Below are 23,480 nucleotides of genomic sequence, written 5' to 3'. Positions count from 1 at the left end.
GAAGCAAGAGTTTGGTCCAAAAAGCATGAGTACCAGAGACAGAGTCTTTCCTCCAAGAAGGTCAGATAATCACTGGCAACCAGGCACTCATGCTCCAGCTGCCTAAAAAGGCAAGCAGCAGGCATTCAGGTGTGTCTGATTACCAACTTGTTTCTGATAAAGCCTCCATGACCTACAAAAGGCCTTCCTTTTGGCTCAGTGCTCCCAGAAAGTAGGCACAGTCCCCTGATCCTCATCTATATCCACAGACTTGGCCCCAGGCAGACTTGGCTGCTGAATCTCTGGAGAGGCCTCAGACTCTGCTACAGCAGAGCTAGGGCTGGCCTCAGGCTCCCCAATTGCAGGTTCAGGTTCCAGAGGCTCTGGCTCATCCTCTGAGTCCTCCAAATCACCCTCCAAGCTGGGCATTACAGCAAGCTCCAGGAAAAGAGATTCCACCTCAACATTAGGAGGAACTTCCTGACAGTAAGGGCTGTTCGACAATGGACGATACTCCCTCGGAGTGTAGTTGAGTCTCCTTCCTTGGAGGTCTTTAAACAGAGGCTGGATGACCATCTGTTGGGGATGCTTTGATTGAGATTTCCTGCATAGCAGAATGGGGTGGGACTGGATGGCCCTTGGGGTCTCTTCCAATTCTAGGATTCTATGCTTCAAGTGAAGATTTGGTAAAATGTGATTTTTCAAAAGATTTTTTTTTTAAAAAAATTAAGATTTAATCTTTGGAAATTTGAATTTTTAATTTAAATGAAAAAAAGAACCTGGGGTCTCTTCTTTCTTCTCCCACTGAGCCTCACCCCGTCTTTTTAGCATTTTAATGAGACACAGGTGAATGCCACGGCCTGTTTCTGCCCAAAGGCAGATGTTTGAGGAGCAATGGTGTCACCCCCACTTAGTGTGTCACTTGGTGAGGTCTGTATCCCCTGCACCCCCCTAGGGATGCCAATTAGGAGGAGGGAAAAACTGGAACATCTGATGATTTTTAAATCATGCTCTAATACTACAAATAAAAGTCCTTATCAAAGGCCTAATAAGAGTATAAAGCCTTCTAAAGTGGACCCTTGTTATCCGCTGGGGTTTGGTTCCAAGATCCCCTGTGGATAACAAAATTCGTGGACGCTCAAGTCCCATTAAATATAATGACATAGCAAAATGTGTCCCTTATAAAAACTGGAAAATCAAGGTCTGATATTTGAAATCTATACTTTTTTTTAACATTATCAAACTGTGGATGCTTGAATCTGTGTATAAAATATCTGTATATAAGGAGGGCCAACTGGACTTTATATATCACCCTTCCAAAAAGCTAGACCCATAACAGAATCTTCTTTATTTTTCATGTATTCGCCACCCTTTTTCAAAGTTATCTCATGTATTAACATGGTCAGCTTATCCATTTCTGCTCAGTCATATAGTTTTGACAACCAATCTTCTCACAAAGCGATTGTTGACTCCTTCCATCTTTGTGCATAGAAGATTACAGCCGCAGTTCCCATGTACTGTAGTATTCTTTGGTGAGTCTTCTCCAAATGTTCATCTAGAAGTCCTAGCAGAAATAGTTCAGGATCCAACAGAAATTTAACAGGTGACTTGAAGGCATATGTGTAATGTGTGTCCCCCCCCCCCCACACACACAATCCCACTCACCCAAAAACCCACTTTAAATCTTTTTGTGGTTATGGGGAAATGCTTTACAATTTGGGGGATGTCTAGAAAGAGCAGTGCTAGAAGAATCTAGAAGGATGTGGTAGCTCAAGTGGTTAACATGCTGACTCTGTTGATTGCAAGATCAGCAGGTTGGTAGTTTGAGGCCCAGTGCTGAATAATGGCATCATCTCCCATCACTAGTGCCAGCTTCTGCCAACCTAGCAGTTCAAAAGTATGCAAATGGAAGTAGATAAATAGGTACCACTTCAGTGGGAAGATAAACAGCGTTCTGTGCAATCATGCTGGCCACACAGTCACAGAGTAGTGTCTGACAACGCTGGCTCTTTGGCTTAGTAATGGAGATGAGCACCGCCTCCTATGGTTGGACACGACAACCTTGTCAATGGGAAATACCTTTACCTTTACTAGAAAGAGCAGGGATGTAACTCTTTGCTTATTGAATTCTCATGTGCAAGAAAGAAGAATGTCAAAGGTTTTTTCCCCTGATGAATGAAGTTCTGAGAGCTTCTGTCCATCATCATCATCACCGTCATCATTTGTGTTTCAAGACTTTTGAGGAAAATTCAAAACAGTTGCTTTTGAGGGCAGGAAACCACACCAAAAATTGTTGTAGAAATGTGAAAAAAAACACTGTTTTATGCAGAAAACAAATTTTTTACCCAAATTCCCCCAATTACAAAAAATCTTACAGGGGTCAATCATCCCCCCCCCCCCCACACACACACAAACAAATACTCATCAAGGATGAGAAACTTTATGGTAATTCTTCACATTCTTTACACAGAAGGAAGCGTAGCTTTGTCTTCTGTGACGTCTGCATGCACCGAATCGTTTTATATGACCCATATCATGACTGCTGTGGTGTAACTGTCATTGTAGTTTGGCAGACTCAGTACTGTACAGAAGCAAGGTTCTCCCAAATGACTCAAATCAAGAAGCAAGTCCTCATTTGACAAAGCAAACCAAGGACCTCATTCTGCACAGTTTCAGGTCAGTAATGTCGCAAAGGATATTACAGTCTACAAAGATACTGGTGTTCCTCAGAACTGATAATTTGGAAATATTTGATTTGTCAGACTGACTCTGAGCCAGGGACCTTCTCCTTTGCTCACACCTCAACAAATCCCTTTTAGGCTGCTTCAATGATGATGATGATGATGATGATGATGATGGGGAAATAGAATGCATTCCATACCTTCCTACATTTCACATGTGATAACTGGGAGATGTGCACCCAAGTAACACCAGAATATGGTTAAGATAGTTAATAAAGTTAATAATGAGGAAGAACACAAACGCTTGAAGAGATTTTGTCAAAACCTCCTGGGAAAGGCAAAATTCTGCCCTCTCCTGTCCTTTCCTCCTTTGTGAATTGAGTGCCAACCACCTTTGCATTTTGAACTTAGTTTGCAGCAATTTATGTAAGCAGAGCAAAAAAGGGCAATATGGGAGGAGTAGGGAGAAGCTGGAATATTTTAAAAGCAGCTAGAAAAGTAGGATGACAGAAGATTAATGACTGTCTCTGCTAAACTAGTATTCCATTCCTATGTGTGTGTATTTTTAGAATGTACACATCTTTGTGTACATTTTCCACATTGCTTAGATCAGTGGTTCTCAATTTTCCTAATGCCACGACCCTTTAATACAGTTCCTCATGTTGTGGTGGCCCCCCAACCATAAAATTGTGGTGTCTCAGTCCTGCCTTCCCCTGTGCGATTCACCATTATCCTTTTATAACATTAGAAGCAAGGCCTATAAATGCATAATTAGATACGGATAACATCACAACCAACAGCATGGAAGAGGCATTTGGTAAACTGACAAGACGGGAGGTCAGACCAAGGCCATTTACTGCTGACCAAAGGGATTGCTGGTTATGGGCAAGCATCAGAGTCACAGAGGGCTGTTCTGTTTCACATCTTCATCCCAGCGTGTAGCAGCAATTTATAATTAAAGGAAGATGTGAATGAACAAAAATATGTACTGAATGGCAGGCTGTCAAGCAATAAAAAGAGGAGGGGATTGAGGGAAAGGGGTGAGGTTTGGATAATGGCCTTTGTGGCTGACCCATTATTAGGATATCTCAACCTCAGTTTAGATAGCTTTTGAAATACTGGAAGAAGTCTCTCTCTTTTTTCAAATCAAATAAAGAAACCCAACATTCTCTGTGAGCAAGGTCAGGTCTAGCACTAGGCAGAATGCGCTGGGCATCTCAAATAGTAGCTGATTTGGGGTGACATGCAAGGACAGCAAATGCTTAATTATTTGATGTGTTGTTGTTGTATATTTTTACTGTCAGGTATAGGAAGAGGTTCCTCGTAATTGGTTGCATATGCGAAAATAACCTGTCTGGCTCTGGACACTATGCACCTCAACATGGATGAACAAGGGCAGCCTTGGGTCGGTCCTAACTTGGAGCAGAAAGAAATCCATATTGTAAGATGCAGTTTTTCTAACACTAACACATTAGAAGCATCTCCTCTCAGCAGCCTCTGATGACAACATGTTGGAATTTTTTTTAATTTTTAATTTATTATTTATTTATTAAATAAAGAGACTTGTCCTAAGACCAGGGCTTAGAAAAATTACATTTTTGAACTACTGCTCCCAGAATCCCCCAGCCAGTGACAACTGCAATATCCTGACACTCAGATAACAAAGAAATGAGCAAATTGTGGAAAAGCCACATATTTGGACCACAGTTTCCTCAATTTCTTACCCGCTACAGCCAGTGGCCATGTCAGCTGGGGGATTCTGGGATTTGTTGTCCCAAAATTACATTTTCCATCATCTGAAAAAGATCTGGAAATGTGTGCCCCTCCTATTAAAATGTAGCTTCTCCAATTAATTTGAGTTAAAATAACTTGACTGATTTCAGAAGCTAGCCATGCTTGGAGGCTGCAAAAATAGGCATGATCCCCAGAATAGAATGGTTGTCAAAAAAAAAAAAAAAAGAGTGTACCCTCCATCTTAAGTTCTGCATCCTCTCCTGTTGCTATAGTAGCATGTGATGTGATTCCAATGTGTGTTCCAGGCCCCTGTTCCACAATATTTCCTGCCTTGGGGAAGTCACCAAGATGATTTCATACACATACGTTTCCAAAACTACATCACTGAGAAATGGGTGTGCTTGTGCATATAGTAGTTAGGTGGCTGGAGACTGGTTGTTCATATCTTGAGATGGAAAGAATATTTAAAAAATAGTCCAAATAATGACCAGAAGATGTGTGTCTTGAATGTAGAGAAACCCAGATGAGAAGAATTGTGGACCAGGGAAAATCTTTGCACTGCAAGACTTATTCTATGCAAAATTTACATACACACACACACACACACACACACTCTTGCACATTTCATTTTAAATCAAAGAATCCAGATTGCAAATGCCAAAGGAATGGTCAGGTCCATTTCCAAGTGAACTACTGACTCTGTTTCGTTACAATCTCTGTGTATTTCCTCCACTTAATTAGCCACAACTCATCTGTCTGCAGACACCTAAGAGATGAAAGTGACAGCGTTCAGAGGCATAGCTGCTGAAATGCCATTAAAGCATCAAAGATTTCTTCCTTTAGTGATAGCCCACATCTCCAAGTGGCTTTCCCAATATTTTCCGGTACAATTACATGTGTGGATGTGTCACGCATGTGTGTGTTTGTGTGCATGTATAGGTAGTTGTGTTTTATTGATTGTATTAGTATTTGTATTATCCTGTATTATTTTATTGTTGTAATCCCGCCTCGATCTTCAGAGAGGCAGAAAATATAAATAAACTTTATTATTATTACTATTATTATATGTGCCTTCAAGTTGTCTGTCAATTAATGGTGGGTCAATGAATTCCATTGCTTTCTTAGGTAAAGAATATGCAGAGGTGGTTTTTCCAGTTAACATCCTCTGAAATATAGGCTGCAGCACCTGGTATTCATTGGCAGGCTCCCATCCAAGGACTAACCAGGGCTGACCCTGCTTAGATTCCAAGATCAGACAGGATCTTTAGTGTGTTTGCTCTGTGTAAAAATTTCCCCAAATCCTTCAACATTTAGAGGGTCAAGTTGTTACTATCGGCTTCCATTTAACAACAAAGAACAGCTTGATTCTCAAATCATGCTGCCGACAGCCATGCTGAAGTTTAGGTGGTTTGTAGAGGCCTTTGAGAATCTGACTGCAAGAGTTTGAGGACTAGCTGCATGCAACACACTGAGGCAGAGAATAATACAGAAATTTAAAAACCCTTAATACACACTTTCCCCATGATGCTCTTTAAACTTTTCTAGAATATTATGCATAAGAGGCTGGCAGGGGAGAGAGGATGTTTGGAAAGACTAAATGAATGAAAGTGTGTGGGGTTTTTTTAAAACAAGGCACAGAAGCATGATCCAGAGTGGATCCATTGCAGGTGAGAAGGTTTAGCTTTAGTTTGTTACAGTCTTGGGGGGAAAATATGAAACTTTTGTGACTGCCAGTTTATTTATTTTTAAACCCCTTTCATGGCTGCAAGCATGACATTGAACATAAGAGGAGTTATTAAGGTTCAATCATAGGCAACTTTCTACCTAAAGCATTGTAGAATTTGGGGAGGTGTGTAGTCCTGCTTCCCTGGAGCTGGGCATGTAGTCTAACCCATTTATTGTATTTTGGTCAAAGGTCAGTCTTATCATATAATCCTGGAGTTGGAAGAGACCACAAGGGCCATCCAGTCCAACTCCATTCTGCCATGCAGGAACTCTCACTCAAAGCATCCCTGACAGATGGCCATCCAGCCTCTGTTTAAAGACCTCCAGGGAAGGAGACTACACTACCTTCTCAGGAAGGAGTGTGTTCCACTGTTGAATAGCCCTTACCCTCGGGAAGTTCCTCCTAATGTTGAGCTGGAATCTCTTTTCCTGGAATGTGCATCCATTACTCCATTGTCTCCTATTCTCTGGAGCAGCAGAAAACAAGCTTGTTCCCTCCTCAATATGACATCCCTTCAAGTATTTAAACAGGACTATCATATCACCTCTTAACCTTCTCTTCTGCAAGCTAAACAACCCAAACTCCCTAAGTCGTTCCTCGTAGGGCATGGTTTCCAAACCCTTCACCATTTTAGTCTCCCTCTGGACATGCTCCAATTTCTCAACATCCTTTTAAAATTGTGGTGCCCAGAACTGGACACAATATTCCAGGTGTTGCCTGACCAAATCAGAATAGAGTGCCACTGTTATTTCCCTTCATCTAGACACTATATTTCTATTGATTCAGCCTAAAATTGCATTGGCCTTTTTAGCTGTCACATCGCACTGTTGACTCATGTTCGACTTGTGGTCTACTTGGACTCCTAGATCCTTTTCACATGTAGTCTCAGATGGTGATGCTCCTGTGTTACACTTGTCAGTTTGAATAAGTTGGGTGAGAAGTGGGGCGTGGATGAAAGGGCAGAGATGGGTCAAGTAGGAGGTATCCAAAGGAATCACCTGCTCCAAACAATGGCTGTAAAAGCAAATGCCTCTACGTAAATATTTCTATCCCCTGATACAGGGGACAGTGTAACTGGAAAGCTTCAAAGACAGACAGAAAACATAAAGGCTTAAATTCAAGTAGAGTAGACCCTGTGAATAAACCTTCAGAGGTGTTGACTTGCAAATTCCTGTTGATCCAGTGGGTTTACTCTTGTTAGGAACAGCAAATGGATTTAGCCAAAAATGAATGAATAAAGCAATAACAGTAACAAAAACAATAAATCACACACACACATCCATCAGTGTGGTACTTTACAAAAAACAACAAGAAGACCAGAAATCAGTTAGCCCTGTCAAAACATACAATCTGGTACACACACACAGAGGAGTAATCCAACTATTAAAACTACTGTGATACAATTGTAAAACAAATTATCCAGACAGAAATACAGTACAAAATATTAATAATGATAACAGCAAGAACAACTAAATGCAGAAAGTTACCCATTCATGTTTTTAAAGCCTGAAATATTAAGCATCTAGCTCTGCCACCAGGAGCCCAACAGCAAGCGTATTTCCTTTATATTTTTTGCCTGTGTGATATCTATGAAGTACGAATCTGAATGAAGTCCTCAGTCCCAAATAGCAACCCTGCCCTGACATCTGCAACCAGCCTGAGTTCCAGGAGGAAAGGTTAACAGCTGGCAAGGGTCAGGGGCAGAGTAGACTGACAAGGTCCCCAACGCCTTCAGGGCCTCACCATCTCCAAAGAAAAGAAATAGGAACAAATGGCCTACAGTAAAGGTTTTCTAGAGGAAAACCTGGCTTTACTTGCCTGGGAAGAAGAAAGGGCTGCTGGCGTTTGAGAGAGGTTTTGTATCCAGGCTTGGCTCAAGGCTCTGTCCAACTACCTGGTGGATTTCTCTTCGCTGGAGCTAAAGAGGATGGAAATACCAAAATGTTTCTAGCAGAGGCGCCTCTTCGAATAGGAGGAGGGGTGTGGTCATGGCATCAGTCAAGGGGCAGCTGGAAAAAGCAATCTCGGTCTCTCGACACACCAGCCGCAGCACAGCAAAGAAGCCTGGCACAATGCCACTGGCAAATGCAATTATACGAACCAGCAGCTCATCCAAATGAAATTCTCTTTCCAATGTATGCCATGTTAAAAAGACACACATGCAATGACTGCAGCTACAATAACCAAATCATCTTAAAACCTCTGCCTGCCTTTTCCAGTGGCCCATTTGGATGAAATGTTTCCATTTTGTTTTTAGGCCCTTAGAAAAGATGACTTGTAGTTTCGGCACTAACTCTCCTGACTTGTGCGTAGTTCATTTTGTTGTCATATTCCTGCAGTAAAAATAACCATCATTCAAGTCAAGCCAAATTTCATTGCTTTTGGCCAATGGCCTTTGCATAAACAACAATGCAAATATAAAATACAAATAAAAAATACATGCAGAATACAATATACAGTATACAAAATATACACATGTCTGGTGTTACCTGCCTAGATCCCAGAAGGGAGAGGCAAGATATAAATAAATAAATTATTATTATTATTATTATTATTATTATGTACAGTATATCAAAAATAACCATCATTCATGCCCTCAATTATCCTGATTTGGCAAAGACAGTCCTGATCAATCCTCTGCCATCCCAGTTTTTATTTGCCTTTAAAATGTCCCAGTTTCTCTCTCCTACTCCTACTTTTCCCCTTTGTCTTTAGTTTGCTTCAATTGCTGCAGACTGCATTCAAAGTGAAAAAGTAGTTTACATTTAATTAATTCAAACTCTATCTTTTATGAGGTTAACAGCCCCTTCTTAGGCAGAGGACACTGAAATTTTACTGTTACACGTGGAAAAACCTTTAGGGTGCTGTATCGGTAAAACATGCCAATTGTAGTCCAAATGAAATTGTTTTACTTTTGTAGATACATCAAAGGGTTAACCTTAAATTGTTTTACTTTTGTAGATACATCAAAGGGTTAACCTTTTTGTGATTATGGCATTGCCTTCTAGATGTTCACAGACTCTCTGTTTAATGATCTGCCCCAGAATCTTTTCTGGGATTGATGTCAGAGTAAGTGGACGATAATTGTTGGGATCCTCTTTTTCCCCCTTTTTGAAGATGGGGACAATGTTTGCCCTCCTCCGGTTTGCTGGGACTTCTCCTGTTCTCCAGGAGTTCACAAATATGATTGCCAATGGCTCCGATACTACATTTTCCAGCTCTTTTAATACCATTGGATGTAGTTCATCTGGTCCTGGAGACTTGCATTCATTTAGATTAACAAGGTATTCCTCTACTATCTCTTTATTTATTCTGTACTGAAATTCCCCTATTCTGTCCTCTGCTCCATTATCCTCAGGTTGAGCACCCTTTGCCTTTTCTGAGAAGACTGTAGCAAAATAAGGTTTTGAGTAATTCTGCCCTTTCTCTGTCTTCTGTTAGCATTTTGCCATCTTCTCCACGCAGTGGCCCTATCGTTTCCTTCTTCTTCCTTTTACTAAGGACATAACCAAAAAAGCCCTTTTATAGTTGTTAACCTCTCTAGCAAGCCTGAGTTCATTCTGTGCATTTGGTGACACCCCCCCTTTTTTTTTTAATTTCTTGTACATGTCTCCTTTAAAATTTAGCTCAGTTGAAAGTTCTTTAGTCATCCATTCTGGTTCTTGAGACACCTGAAGATTTGGGAGATTTAGTTTTCTTACAATATATTCATGTTCCTTTAAGAAATGCTATATATGAATAATCCACCTGCAGGCTATTTAGAAGTAAGGGTATTTTAGCACTACTAGTTACCATCAGTCTGCACTCATGCATTTTGTTACTTGCAAGCTGAATATGGCCTAAAATATGGGTAAGCAGTTTATATTTGCAAGGAACGATATATTGGTTGTTTTCTTTGTGATTACTGAATATTTTTTTCTGTTAATGTGTGTTAATTTTACATATTTAGAAGCAAGGAATAGCTTATTGGAACCACATCTTCCTGAATTGTAATCCGGAATTGAAATGTTACAACATTACTGAAGAAGACAATTAAGTCGAAACGACCTCAAAACTCTGGAGGTAGCTGTCTGATACCATTGACAGTATCAGTGCTACTTGGACTAATGCTACCAGTGTTTCTACTACCAGTTTTACACTACTAACTTGATTACCAACAGTTTGGAAATACCATCACAGTGTAATCTTTGCAAGGTGACTTATCCTGGTTCTCCATGACACTGCCAGCATTGCTGGGCTTTTTATTGGGATATTCACCCTATATTGACTTTCATAAAGTCACCAGAGTAAACTGAAGAATTTGTCATTGCAGCACCTTATATCCTTGCAAGGTGTTTTTTTTTTTTTTTTTTGGTTGAACTCTTTATTTACAATTGTTATTCTCCTATATCAATTTCATAATCATTTCATGTTCATTTACAATCGTTTAATTATATATATATATATATATATATATATATATATATAGGTTTAGAATTTTTGTAGCATTCCTTTATCCATTAACATTCGTACCTAGTGATCTATAGTATACCTATTTGTTTGGGGTTTTTTTCTCCTACTTTTGACCAGTTGCTGTGTAAGCCTCCTGGTATGTTGGTTTCCTTAATATATCTATATTTCTATATATCTCCCATTCTCGAAAAGTTGCGAGAGAAACCCAGGTTGCATACAGACTGCCTACTGCCTGGCAATGGATGAATGCAGTAAGATCTACCTTAAGAAAGATACATCCTGGGTCTATCCCAGCAGCAACGCTAATGTAATAATCTCCTAGGTAAATCAGAAAGAATAATCTGATTTCACCTTGATCTGAGAACAACCCCTTTAGCTAGGACTTCTTTCTTAATTTCCAGATAGGAAAATATACAGAGTGACAAGCTGAGAGCAACTATGGCTGGTACTTAATGCATGGCACTTAATGATACCACTAGGATTTTCCTCATAGACCTTACATTTTGGCCCAGAGACCTCAGGATCTAGGACAATCCTAAACTGATAATCCTAAATAAACAACCTTCATCCTGTCTACACTAAAGTGTATCATGAGAACTACTGTGGATTTTTGCACATTCATATCAACACTTAATTATCTTCATTTTCCTGTGAAAATTGAAACCTATTTGCCTCCCTCTGCTGAAGATTTGCAGCCACGCGAATCCATATGAAGTGGACAGACATGTTCACATGTTCAGTAATGCACATCCTCATGAAAACCTGCAGATACACCAGTGAAAGCCATGAATCGTTTTCATGGAGTTTTTCACACACACTCCTGGGCAAAAAAAAAAAAAGTCCAATTCCTGTGAATCATATGTGGCCAGATTGCAGTCTATTCAGATAGAATGATGAGTTTGTAAACTGTGTAGACAAGCCCTAATTCATTGATATCAAATGTTGTACTACAACTCTGGAGACCAGAGTTCAATTCCCAGCTTGGCCATGAAACCACTGGGTGACCTTGGGCAAGTCACATGCTCTCAGCCTCTGGGGAAGGCAATGTCAAATCTCCATTAAACAAATCTTGTCAAGAAAACCCCATTGTAGGATTGGCTTAGGGTTGCCATAATTTGGAAATGACTTGAGGACACATAACACACACACACATCTCAACAAACCACATAACACAGCACAAGCCAGTGCTCAGACCAATGGGTATGCCTCTTCTACCACTTTGTGAGACCACATCCCTGTAACCAGGTGACATACTGCAGCACCCAAGACAACTCTGCCTGAATAATAAGAACAGAGGGCACTCTCTCAGTCCTACCACCATCACAGGCCTGTTTGGTGAAGACATGGGAGATGGCCTTCCTGGTGGCTGCTCTCACACTTAGGACTGGAGCATGTCTTTGGCATGGCTTCCAGACTCTTAGGACACATGCATCATTTAAACAGCCTATCTCCAAAGTGACCAGAAGCAGCTTTATTTTGGCTTGTCTGTACGGGCCCTAAGTTTTCTGAATGACTAATTGATAATTTCTCCAGAGCCACAAGGGCAAAGTCATAATAAATTTATTCATTCATTTGAATGGAGCTTTCTGAACCATTGGAGCTTGCATTTCTGAAGTTAGCCACTACATGGCATGGGTCCACCAGAGGACATCTTGCTGAAGTATCACTCATACCTACCTCAACCTCAGAGAATGGGTAGTGTTGCTGTTGTTACGTGCTTTCAAGTTGTTTCTGACTTACGGTGATCCCAAGGTGAATCTGCTTTGGGACAGCCTTGACAAGTTTTTTCCAGAGGAGGTTTGCCATTGCCTTCCTCTGAGGCTGAGAGAGTGTGATATGCCCACGGTCGCCTGGTGGGTTTCCATGGCTGAGTGGGGATCTTGAGCTCTAGTGTCACCACGTCACAGTCCTACACTCATACCATTACACCACACTGGCTCCTGATAGTAGGATACAATGGGATGAATACCAAGATCAAATGCACATTTAATTTTATTACCCAACACAATAGTTTTGGTCCAGTGAATATGGAATCACATTCCATCTTCTTAAAGTCTAAGGGTTTGCACATTTGGCCTGTATGTGGTGAAATGCATCATCTCACAGCAGGCAGGATGAATATACCTTACCATTTAAGCCCACAGACCTATAAAGAGTCCACCATTCCTTGAGGCTATTTTCATTCAGGAAATCATTCAAAGGGCTCTGTAGTCTGGCTGGCCTTTGATGCAAAGCATCTTTCAAAGATGAGCGCCATAAGAATGGAGCTTATCCAGCATTTGATATATAATCGGGATGTCTCTTTTATATTTCTGGAAGATAACCCAGCCAGCAGATTGTATCAAAATGTCTTTGAGGTGTATTTGTGAGGTGCGGGGCGGGGGGGGCAGATTTCAAACTGCCTGTAGCTCCTGGTAAAGTTGGTATTCAGATATAACAGCCACAGATAAAACATGTTTGAGATTGTGACTTCAGCTAAGAGCAAGGCTGGCCGTATAAGCAACAAGGCAAGTTAGCTGTTCCAGGCAGCTATTTTTGGCTGTCCTGAAAGGGCAGCAAATTGTCCACTCTTTGTTGTAAAAATGTTTAATGATTTCTAACACGGCAAGGGAGAAGAGCTTTGGGGATTTTCTTTTCCAGGTGACACGATAACTGGGTGAGCCTTAGCTATTAATGAAGATTGAATTAGGTGGGTAGAAGGAGGGTGCCATTTTTGCTCTGCTTTGGGCGGCAAAATATTTTGGGCTATTCCTAGTTAGGAGTTTTGTCCTAGAAGTAATGGGATAAAATAACAAGGCTGCAGGGGAAAGTGTCTCTTTGCTTTCAGTAAGTCCTTCCTATTGAGTAATATTGCTGTTTTGAATCATTCATAAAGGCTGAAATATGGCTGCTGTTTCTTACACAAACCCATCCAGTAAAACTAAAGGGAATGTCACTGGCACAACCAACTCTTACATTTGTAAAATATTAGGGTTGTGTGGAACTTTGAGTCTAGCACCAGAAAGTTGATAAGCCCTGTTCAACATTTGGCCTAACAAGAAGCATGAGTTGATGGTACACATTCTGTCAACAGGTGATATATCTTTAGCAATTGGGATATACACCGTCAGCTCCAGAGATTGGCTGGCAGTTAGAAGCTTGTGGGTTAGTCAGGGCAAACTATAGATGAGAGCACTTTTTAAGATGAGAACAATGGGCATCCAAGCTTAGAGATTTATGAAAAATGTAATCCAGAAAAGTATCTTTTTCAGGCTTTGGGGTTCAGGTAGTATAGAATCCTGGTCAACTGAGCATTACCAATTGTCATAGAATCATAGAGTTGGAAGAGGCCACAAGGGCCATCCAGTCGAACCCCCTTCTGCCATACAGGAACTCTCAATCAAAGCATCCCCATTGACAGATGGCCATCCAGCCTCTGTTTAAAGGCATCCAAAGAAGGAGACTCCACTACACTCCGCGGAAGGAGTCTGTTCCACTGTCAAACAGCCCTTAATGTCAGGAAGTTCCTCCTAATGTTGAGCTGGAATCTCTTTTCCTGGAGTTTGCATCCATTGTTCCGGGTCCTGTTCTCTGGAGCAACAGAAAACAAGCTTGTTCCCTCCTCAATATAACATCTCTTGTGGACTAGTCCAAGAGATCAAGGTCTAAGATTCAAGTCTACACTTGGACACAGCTATCCATGGTAAAATGTGGTTTTGTATAGATCATCATTATCATCATTTTCTTATATCCCACTTTTCTCCCAATATAGAGACTCAAGAGATTCTCAACTTAAGGCACTTTTAATATTCAGGTCTGGTTATTTTTGTATTTATCTTTCTTTCAAAGAAATGTAGCTTCTTTTGTTTGGAGTTTGTATTATTTTGCTTCTGGAGTCTGTGCATACAGCTCTATCTAGTCATTCATTTAAGATCTAAGTTTACAGATTCTCCAATATTTCAAAGATGAAAAGTGAGACATATATGGCTGAGCAACATCAGGTTGTGGTCCAAATGGCAAATGTTATTAGTGAGGAAGAATTCACAAACTAGGAGAGGATGTAGCAGTTTGCATTTGCCTGAGCCCACTGGGAAGGACAAATTTCACTCCTTCTCCCTTCTCTTCCCTGCTGAGTTAACTGAGTGCAAACCACTTTTGCAGTCTGAACTCAGTTTGCAGCATTTGATGTACTCTAATGATAAAAGGATAAAGTAGGAGTAAGAGTGTGAAACCAGGACATTTTAAAAGCAACATGGTATGACAGAAGATTAATAGAGAACATCCCTGCAACATTAGGACATGTGGGGGGTATGTGTTTTCCGTACCATCCAAAATTGGCATCACTAGGGTATGGGAGTGCAGAGTGCACCAGGTGACACCCTGGAGGGACTTACACCATTGCTCCCCAAATATCTGTCTTTGGGGTGATGCTCAATGGGGGAAAAAAGGACAGGACCCAAGTTTTTTAAAAATAAATTTTAAATTTTAAAGTTTATTTTTTATTCTTTTAAAATTTCTTTAATAACATCACATCTTACCAAATGTTCGCTTTAACCACATGAAACTATGCACATGCCAATGCATTTAGGTTGTGCATAAGATAATTTTAATTTTGCTAGTTGTTCAGGTCAGAATTATTACCATCGACATTCAGTGATATGCGGGCATTACGATTTATGATTAACATTAGTACAAACACATTACTAAGGATTCTGTATGGTGTGGTCTGGGAGGAACCCAATGGGGAGGGTGACACCATGAGTTACTGCACTGAGTGATGCCAACCCTAGTGACAACACTGGGTCTGCAAAGTGGCTTGCAAATTAAAATTAGGCTTTTAATAGTGTTTCACACTGAGGAAGGGGCATCTCTGAAAGAAAATATGGAAGTGTAGAGCCAATTTAGGAATTAACACTGTTTTACCCATTGACTGTGACAATGTGTCTCTGGACAGTCTATTCCAAAACCTGGATAGCACCACACAGAAGGTCACCCAGTCTCTATGGCAGTTACAGGAAGCAAAGAACAGGGCTACTGTACTTTTAGTAGTTGCCTGGAAAAGAGAAGTGGAAAATGTCATTTTCCACACAACTGTTCCCAAACAACAACTATATTGAAACCCCATCCTCTTTTCATGTTTGCAGTCTGATTACCATGCTTAAAACAGTGATTAGGAATGATACAGTACTTTTTTTGGACTACAAATTCCAGAATCCCATAGGCAATTGGGATTTTGGGAGATGTAGCCTGCAAAATAACTTTCCCAATCCGGGGGGGTAGCGGGGGGGGGGGGGTCTTGGGGTCCGGACTCCTCTTCCATTAGAAAAATGAATAGTGTGTGCTGCCGCACTGCTGCACCCAAGCCCCATTATAATGGTTGGACCCCCCTTCCTAAAATTCTAGCTATATCCCTGCCCAAACTGTCCTTTACATTCTACCTACTTTTCCAAGCTGACTCTTAAATTCTACATAGAAGAAGGGAGTCATGTGGAGTGTGGCTGGCCTTCGTATGAGCTGGATAACCTGAGACAGATAACCTGAGGTTTTTTGGCACTCCTGACTTGCCACAGTCCTCAATGTAACTGTCTATTTTATCACAGATTATCACACGGAGGAAGCAAGTGTCCTCCTCCCGCCATTAAATTGTTTCATTCGGCGATTGGGGGCAAAATTATCACACACATCCCATGCTTATCCCATTCTTATTCCATCAGTAAACAGTAATGGATGTGTAATTGGGTATTAACGGGAGTTTCTGTGATTGGAACCCACCTTGATTCCCCCATGAAAAGGTGGGCTATTAATAAATTATTATTATTATTATTATTATTATTATTATTATTATTACTGTTTACCAATTGAATAAGAATGATGAGCATGAGGCGGTGTGATAATATTCCCTCTGATTGTTTGAATGAAATGATTTAAAGATGGGAGGAGGACACTTGCTTCCCATGTGATAATTTCCTAAGACTCTGCCTGGGCATCATGGTGGTCTAGAAAAAACAACAACACCCAGATATCTCTTCTCAAGACATAGAGAATGGAATTATATTTACACATAAAATATCACCATCAATAGTTTTTCCTCTGAAGTACACATGCATCATGAAGCAGCAGGTGTTTCAAATGGACATATGTAAGTGGAATCCAACAGGTCCATGTACATGTCTTTCTTGGTTGTTGTGAAGACTGGTATCCCAAACTTACAATTTGCTGTTAAAACAAATAATATCCATCCCACACAGCCATTCAGTGGCTGCTAGAGATAATGCAGAGGGGAAACGGAGAACTGGAGAAATGTCTCCCTACGTCTCCATAGCCAGATGCAGAATTATGACTTTATAAACTTAAATTTCCAAAGGGCTCTGGTGGATCTTGGTGGATGATGCCATTAGTCTATATCAGGCTATGGAGACATAGAATGATACTTCTCTGTTAGTGTTGCAAAGTGTTTTGAATACTAGAGAATACTATCTTAAGTGCTAAGTACTCATAGTTATTTTAGAGCATAAGACAGGGAGATTTTGTGTTTGTTTTTGGAGGGGGGAATATATTTCCACCCTTTTCTCCTTTTAGAGTTCCAACCTCAAGCAGGAATAGGACACACACTTCAACTGTTGTTGATGTCACAGAGGGGTTTGTGTTGTTGCTCTTCCTGTTGAACTATAGCTGCACCCAACTGCCAAATCTGTTTCATAGGTGGATCAGCCCTGCAGAGAATGAAAGGAGTTCAGTACCAGGGGGGAATTTCTACAGAACAGATTTCCTTGTGGTCTTATCTAGTCTTAGTGGAGTGCCTTCTTCCTATCCCACTTAGAATCAAAGCAATTGGCATTTGGCACATGGTGCAGATGTTGTCCTCTATGAGGCTGGGGCTCACATCTGGATTACAGGTGTCTCTGCTTCTCCATTTGCCTGCAGTCCCCAGGATAAAGATTGGAATATATGGCAGCAAGACATCCTGTCTTTCTTCCTCCTGCATAGCAATAATCAAAGAGAAAATAATTTGCTTCTGCATTGATGATTTCCATAACTATTTCCCTGGGGGTGTACTACAGTCCATCTATAGGGCTAGTGTATTCCCCATCCAGGTCAAAAGGGAATTAGGAAGGTTACTGGTAGAGCATGTACTTTGCTTGCAGGAGACTTCAGGTTCAGCATCAGTCAAAGAAGATCAAGTAGGTGATGGCAGAGATCTCTTCCCTTGGACTTAGGAAAGCTGCTTCCAATGAAAGTAGACCCTACCATCAAGTGGTCTAACAAGGCATAAGACAACCAATCTCATAAAGTGCAGCAATGTAGGGAAGTCAGGATCTCAGGGTTGAATGTTAGGATGATGATTAGGATGGTGATGATTATGATTAACAGAGATGCCAACCCATTAAGTTTCCATTTTCCCTCTCTGTGTCAGAAATAGAGAAATGGGTTTTCCCAGCAGCAATAGATTAGTGTGAGATCATAAGGCAAAATATATTGGGATGGTTCTGTTATGAACAGCATTAGCTTTACCAAAGACCAGCTCCTGGTGGAGATTTAAATTTTTGAAATAAGTTTCTTGATATGGATCAACAACACAGACTGACTGCATTTTTGGAGTCTCCTTTGGCTGGAGGTTGGAGGGGCATATGTCCCATTCCTATAAATTACCACAATGTATATTGGCCTTCACAAAATCTTCACATTTTACCATTATGAGAGACAAAATGTAGGCTCAGCTGAACACCTAGGTGAGAGTCAGTTATTTTAGGACGTTATCAGACAAGGGAAATTGGAAGTATAATCCAATGGCAATCTGAACGCAATCATGGGGTTTCACGTTATTGCATGATAGACTACCACACGCAATTTCGGACAATGGGAAGTCAGTCCTAACGCAATCATGGGGTTTCATGTTATTGCATGAGAGGTGATCACACGCAATTTCGGGCAATGGGAAGTCAGTTCGAACGCAATTTGAATTCACATAAAGTCGTGGAAGTAGCGAATTTATGTGAATGTGTTCTGTCCCCACTTTCTTTTCATTCGAAATAAAGGCGCGTTATAAACGGGCCTTTAATATGCCCCCGTCACGTGCTAGGGGTTGGCCGAGGATCTAGCGTCCATACCGGCCTCACCCCTAGCACGTGATGGGAGCGTAAAGATGGCGGCACCCTATACACACAGGTGCCACCATCTTTACGTGCTGGACGCATTGCATCCGCATGTGTCGCCCCGGAAATCACGCCACAAATGCGCCCCTTGCGCTTTGTGGTGCCTCTTCCGGGGCCTGAGAAGGAGCACGATTTCCGCGCTCCTTCTCGGCAGCATCTGGGAACCGCGCCATTTAAAGGCTGCGGATCCCAGACGGTGGAAGCGGCGGCGGCAGCAGACCACTGCAGTCCGCCGGTCTGTAACGCACCAAAGAGAAATTTCTCCCATGTGATAAACTCCATAGTCACTGTTGTCAGACTCTGGTCTGGAAGATTGAGGTTTGAATCCTTATTCCACCATAAAGTTTTTAAGGTGATCTTGAGGCCCTTTCATTTGACACACTTAGAACACTAGGAAGGATTCTCATCCAGTTGTCAGCCAAAGAGCTCTTGTACCTCACCAAACCACAATCCACAGGATTCCACAGGATTAAAACATGGAAGCAAAAGTGGGATATAACACTATACTTGTGTAGTGTGCAAAGGCCCAAAGTTACCTTGTGTTTTTCATTCCCTTGATCCACCCAATTCTCAGCATAACCTACTTCACAAAGTATTATGACCACAACTGGCCATATTGGCTGGATGATACTGGGGGGAAAGTCCAAATCGAGTAACTTTTCCAAGTTCTGGTTATGATGATAGAGTTGAGAAACCCACATCCATGCACTCTAACTTGAGTTCAGGATTGGATTGGAATAATTTGCCTCAGGTGGGTGTCAGGTCCATCAGTGGGAACTATTCAATTTGTAGGAGAAAGGTGGAAGAACTTTCCTCCCCTAAAAGGCCAGTGACCAGCCAAAGCCACATAATAGCTGATAACAATGGACAGGCCTTAATGAAGGCTTGCATTATTAATTGGGAGACTTGAACTTTGAGTCAGAAATGGAAATGTGTGGGAGTGGTGAGGAAATTGAGCCTTACTGCTCATCACAGTTAGTGGATGTGCTAAAACCATCACCAGCATGCCACAGAGAGGAAGGCTGCATTAAGATGTCATCTCCCAAGACATTTGTCTCTCAGTGGCCACTTAGCTGTGTCTGTCTGCCAGAATGCTATGCATTATTCAGCAAAAGAGCACTTAGACTCTACTCTGTGCACATGCAGAGGATCCATTGGAAATCGCCTCCTTGTGCGCAAAGGGGAGAGAAAGGAGGTTGTGTGACATTAAAATAGTCCTCCTTGCTACAGATGCTGGGTCTTCAGAAATAAAGGATTTGCAAATTGTCTTCTCAGTAAAATTACTGTAATAGAAAGGGATGGTGTGTTTAGTTAACCATTACTAAGCCTTTTTAAAAAATCCAATTTGGTTACATTTAAGCTACAAAGGAGGAATGAAAGCTATTCAGTTTCTGTTAAATTGCTGTTTAAATATAAGTTAAGGGGCTGTTCTAAAAGCTTTATCAGAATGATGCTGAAAGCAGTAACCTGTGGTTTTACTATCCTCCTCTTGTTCCTGCTTGGAATTGGGGATGGGAAAGAAACAACTGCATTAATTTTTGAAATCTCAGTTTCTCATCCACCTGATCAGAAGCCCCTCTCTTGCTTTTCTTTTCTCCCTCCCTTATAGTCTCAGCTTCTTATTATTACCCTTTATCCTGTGTCCAGTGTCAGAGGAGGACCACCTGCATGCAACGACTAGCAGCATCGTTATGGCTTGTTGCCCTTACAACATGATCAAAAATCTTACAATCTTCAAATTAACTAAATTGGGTTTGGGGAAAGTGTGGCCTGTTGTTACCCAAAATACTGGATCCTGGGTGGGCACCCACAATTTTATTCAATGGGGGAATGAATTTATTTGAATAGGAAACCGTGACAGACTTTTGGGTAACGTTTTTAAAAGTCAGGGTGTAGCCTGTGTATAATGGTTCCAAATCAAAGAGAGCAGATTCCAAATTAATTGGAGAGTGAATTGAAGGTACCCCAAAGACCATATTTATAGGTTGAAATGTGCCCTGGGGCAGTTTCCCAGGAGTTTGAATGGATTTTCCAGAAGGAAGAATGGCCAGTGATGTGTGGAAATGGCAGGACAATCAATGCAAATCTCTTACATAAAGAAGTGTCATCCTCAGAAGGAAGTGCCCTTTGATTCTCAACCTTTTGGCAAGTACCCAGTACCTTGCCCAATGTGACAGGATTATGCAGATCCCAACCTCATGGACCTATCCTGTCTATGTGTGCTAGTGCTTCCAAAGTCACCATAACTCATGTGAAGTCAAAGGCTTTCATGGCCAGCATCCATAGTTTTTTGTGGGTTTTTCGGGCTATGTGGCCATGTTCTAGAAAGGGTTATTCGTGACATTTTGCCAGCACCTGTGACTGGCATCTTCAGAGAATGCTGACCTGGAAGTGTGTGTGTGTGTGTGTGTGATGACAGGGCCTCAGGGTGGGAGGATATGCAAAGAGGATTAGTGTTTGCTAGCATATCCTCCCACACTGAGGTCCTGCCATCAACAACAGAACAATACATAGATAAACATGGGAATCACTCCTCCCTACCTAGAGTCACACAGTGTGTGTGTGTGTGTACACATACACACACACACACTCTTCCAGGTCAGCATTCTCTGAAGATGCCAGCTACAGATGCTGGCGAAACATCAGGAATAAACTCTTCTAGAACATGGCCACAGCCCGAAAAACCCACAAAAAATTCACCATATCTCCTTATCTGGACAGGCTATTTCCTTGCATTGGGTGCCCTCAGTGGCTATGTGACCCAAACATCCCTTTTAATATTGATATCAAAGGTCAACTAGGGTCGACTATTCCATGGGGTAACTCTGTGGGCTGCATGCAGCCACAAGACTTTGGTTGAGGCCCTCAGTACCCTAATTGCCCCCCAAATACCCCCCAGGGGATGTTGGAGGTGTTTGCCACGTTTTGCCTGCAATGAGCCATTTTAGGCCTAGGTGAGACTTTTTTGTTTACAACCAGAAGTAACCCTTTAGTGTCTCCTGGGCTAAAGAGGATGTAGGGACAGAACAGAGTGGAATTGCCCTCCTTGCCCCAAGGAAGATCAGAGCAGTAGTGATAGGGCAGCCCTGTTAGATCCCCTGGAAGCTAGTGCAGTCTCTAACCCTGAACTAAACTATCTAATCATGAAATAAACAAAGCAAATTGAAGGCTTTCACAGCCAGCATCCATAGTTTTTTGTGGATTTTTCGGGCTATGTTGCCATGTTCTGGAAGAGTTAAATCCTGGTGTTTCACCAGCATCTGTGGCTGGCATCTTCAGATCTTCTCTGAAGATGCCAGCCATAGATGCTGGTGAAACATCAGGAATTAACTCTTCCAGAACATGGCCTCATAGCCCCAAAAAGCCATGAGAAACTAAACAAAACAAATATTTGGAAGATATTTGCATTTCTTAAAACACCTGATAGTGACATTGATAATATCACTAGGATGCATGTTTTCTGAACTGGGTCTGCTTTATTTTTAAACTCCTTTTAGACAGAGTGGCTGTATTTGCACATATTACTGCACCAAAGTCTTTCTTAAGTTGCTTTGTGGGCAGGAAAAAATCCTTATTTGGATGAAAATATTTACTTAGTAATTATTTACATTTGTAAATATCTGGTTTCAGAAATATGGATCCACTCTTATTTTTAGACATGGTTTGGCCAAGCTAACCTCAAAAGCACTTAACACACTTCATTCCACTAGAATTACTCTTGAGTAAGTGGTTTGGCTCTTGTGACCTACAGCTTGCAATTTCCCAAGCCAAAACAAGAAACACCCAAGAAAACTAGAGTTTGGGTAGAGAACCATCTGGGAAATATTTAAAAATCGTTGGCTCTTTAGCACTCTTTCTCATTCAATTAATTAATAACTCAATTCGAGAATAAAGTTAATGCTGAGAATCAACTTAGGTCAATAACTTAAGGATTTTTGGTGTATATATATATATATATATATATATATGGTTGAATCTGTGCATAAGGAATCCGTGGATATAAAGGGCTGACTATAATGTTTATTAAATAGCAACACAAATGATAAAAGCAACATTTATCAACACAATCTTACTAACAACAGCCACCACCAAACTACAAAAAACTAACATATAACAATAAGACAGATTAGTAGATATAGACTATAGAGAAATCAAAAACAAAAACATACAAGAATATAAATATCAATTTCCTTCCTAACAGTTCTTGCTTTTACTGAAAATAACTGGTCTGTCTTACTTCAAATATAATTGTTGAATCTATTATTAACTAAACAATCATACTTTATCATTCATTTAATACAGTAAACTTAGAAATGTTGTATTTATATACATGCTTATAATTGTTATCCAAATTTTATTGACTTCCATATAAGTATCTGTATTCATAGCTTCTTTTTCGTTTGTGAATCTTAATTCTTCTGTTCTTAAGGATTTACAACAATCATATCCCCCAACATTTTCTCAAATATTTGAACAGCGCATGCCAGTCCTTTTTAATCGATTATTCTGTTTTTCTTTCATCCAACAAGTCATTTTATCTAAATGGGGTCTAGAGGTTGGAAATGACTTGAAGGCATGCAACCCAGAGATGCAAAATACAGTTCCTTAAGTCATACATATTGAATCTTACACAAGAACAGGTGTATCCTTCAGTCTTTTTTCATACCATTATCATACCCTAACCTTTACCCTTTCTGCTTTTTCATCCATTTACAGGTAACTCACAGGTGACTCCATTCAGATCTTTAAAAAGCCCTTGTATTTTGGAAATCAGTG

General features: G+C 40.8%; 2 protein-coding genes across 2 annotated transcripts in view; one reads left to right on the top strand and one right to left on the bottom strand.

Annotated features, from left to right (window-relative positions):
- Positions 1 to 7,997, bottom strand: part of ETS1 (ETS proto-oncogene 1, transcription factor) — a 146,905-nt gene extending 138,908 nt beyond the window's left edge. Inside the window, exon 1 of the mRNA XM_042475292.1 lies at positions 7,939 to 7,997. The gene's annotated coding sequence lies outside the window, so the exon portion shown is untranslated. The remainder of the gene's footprint in view (positions 1 to 7,938) is intronic.
- FLI1 (Fli-1 proto-oncogene, ETS transcription factor) overlaps positions 1 to 23,480 on the top strand; it is a 782,157-nt gene that overhangs the window by 527,874 nt on the left and 230,803 nt on the right. The window lies entirely within an intron of this gene.

Source organism: Sceloporus undulatus, chromosome 6, assembly GCF_019175285.1.
Source record: "Sceloporus undulatus isolate JIND9_A2432 ecotype Alabama chromosome 6, SceUnd_v1.1, whole genome shotgun sequence".
NCBI classification, from domain to species: Eukaryota; Metazoa; Chordata; class Lepidosauria; order Squamata; family Phrynosomatidae; genus Sceloporus; species Sceloporus undulatus.
This window is presented reverse-complemented; position numbering and strand designations above follow the sequence as displayed.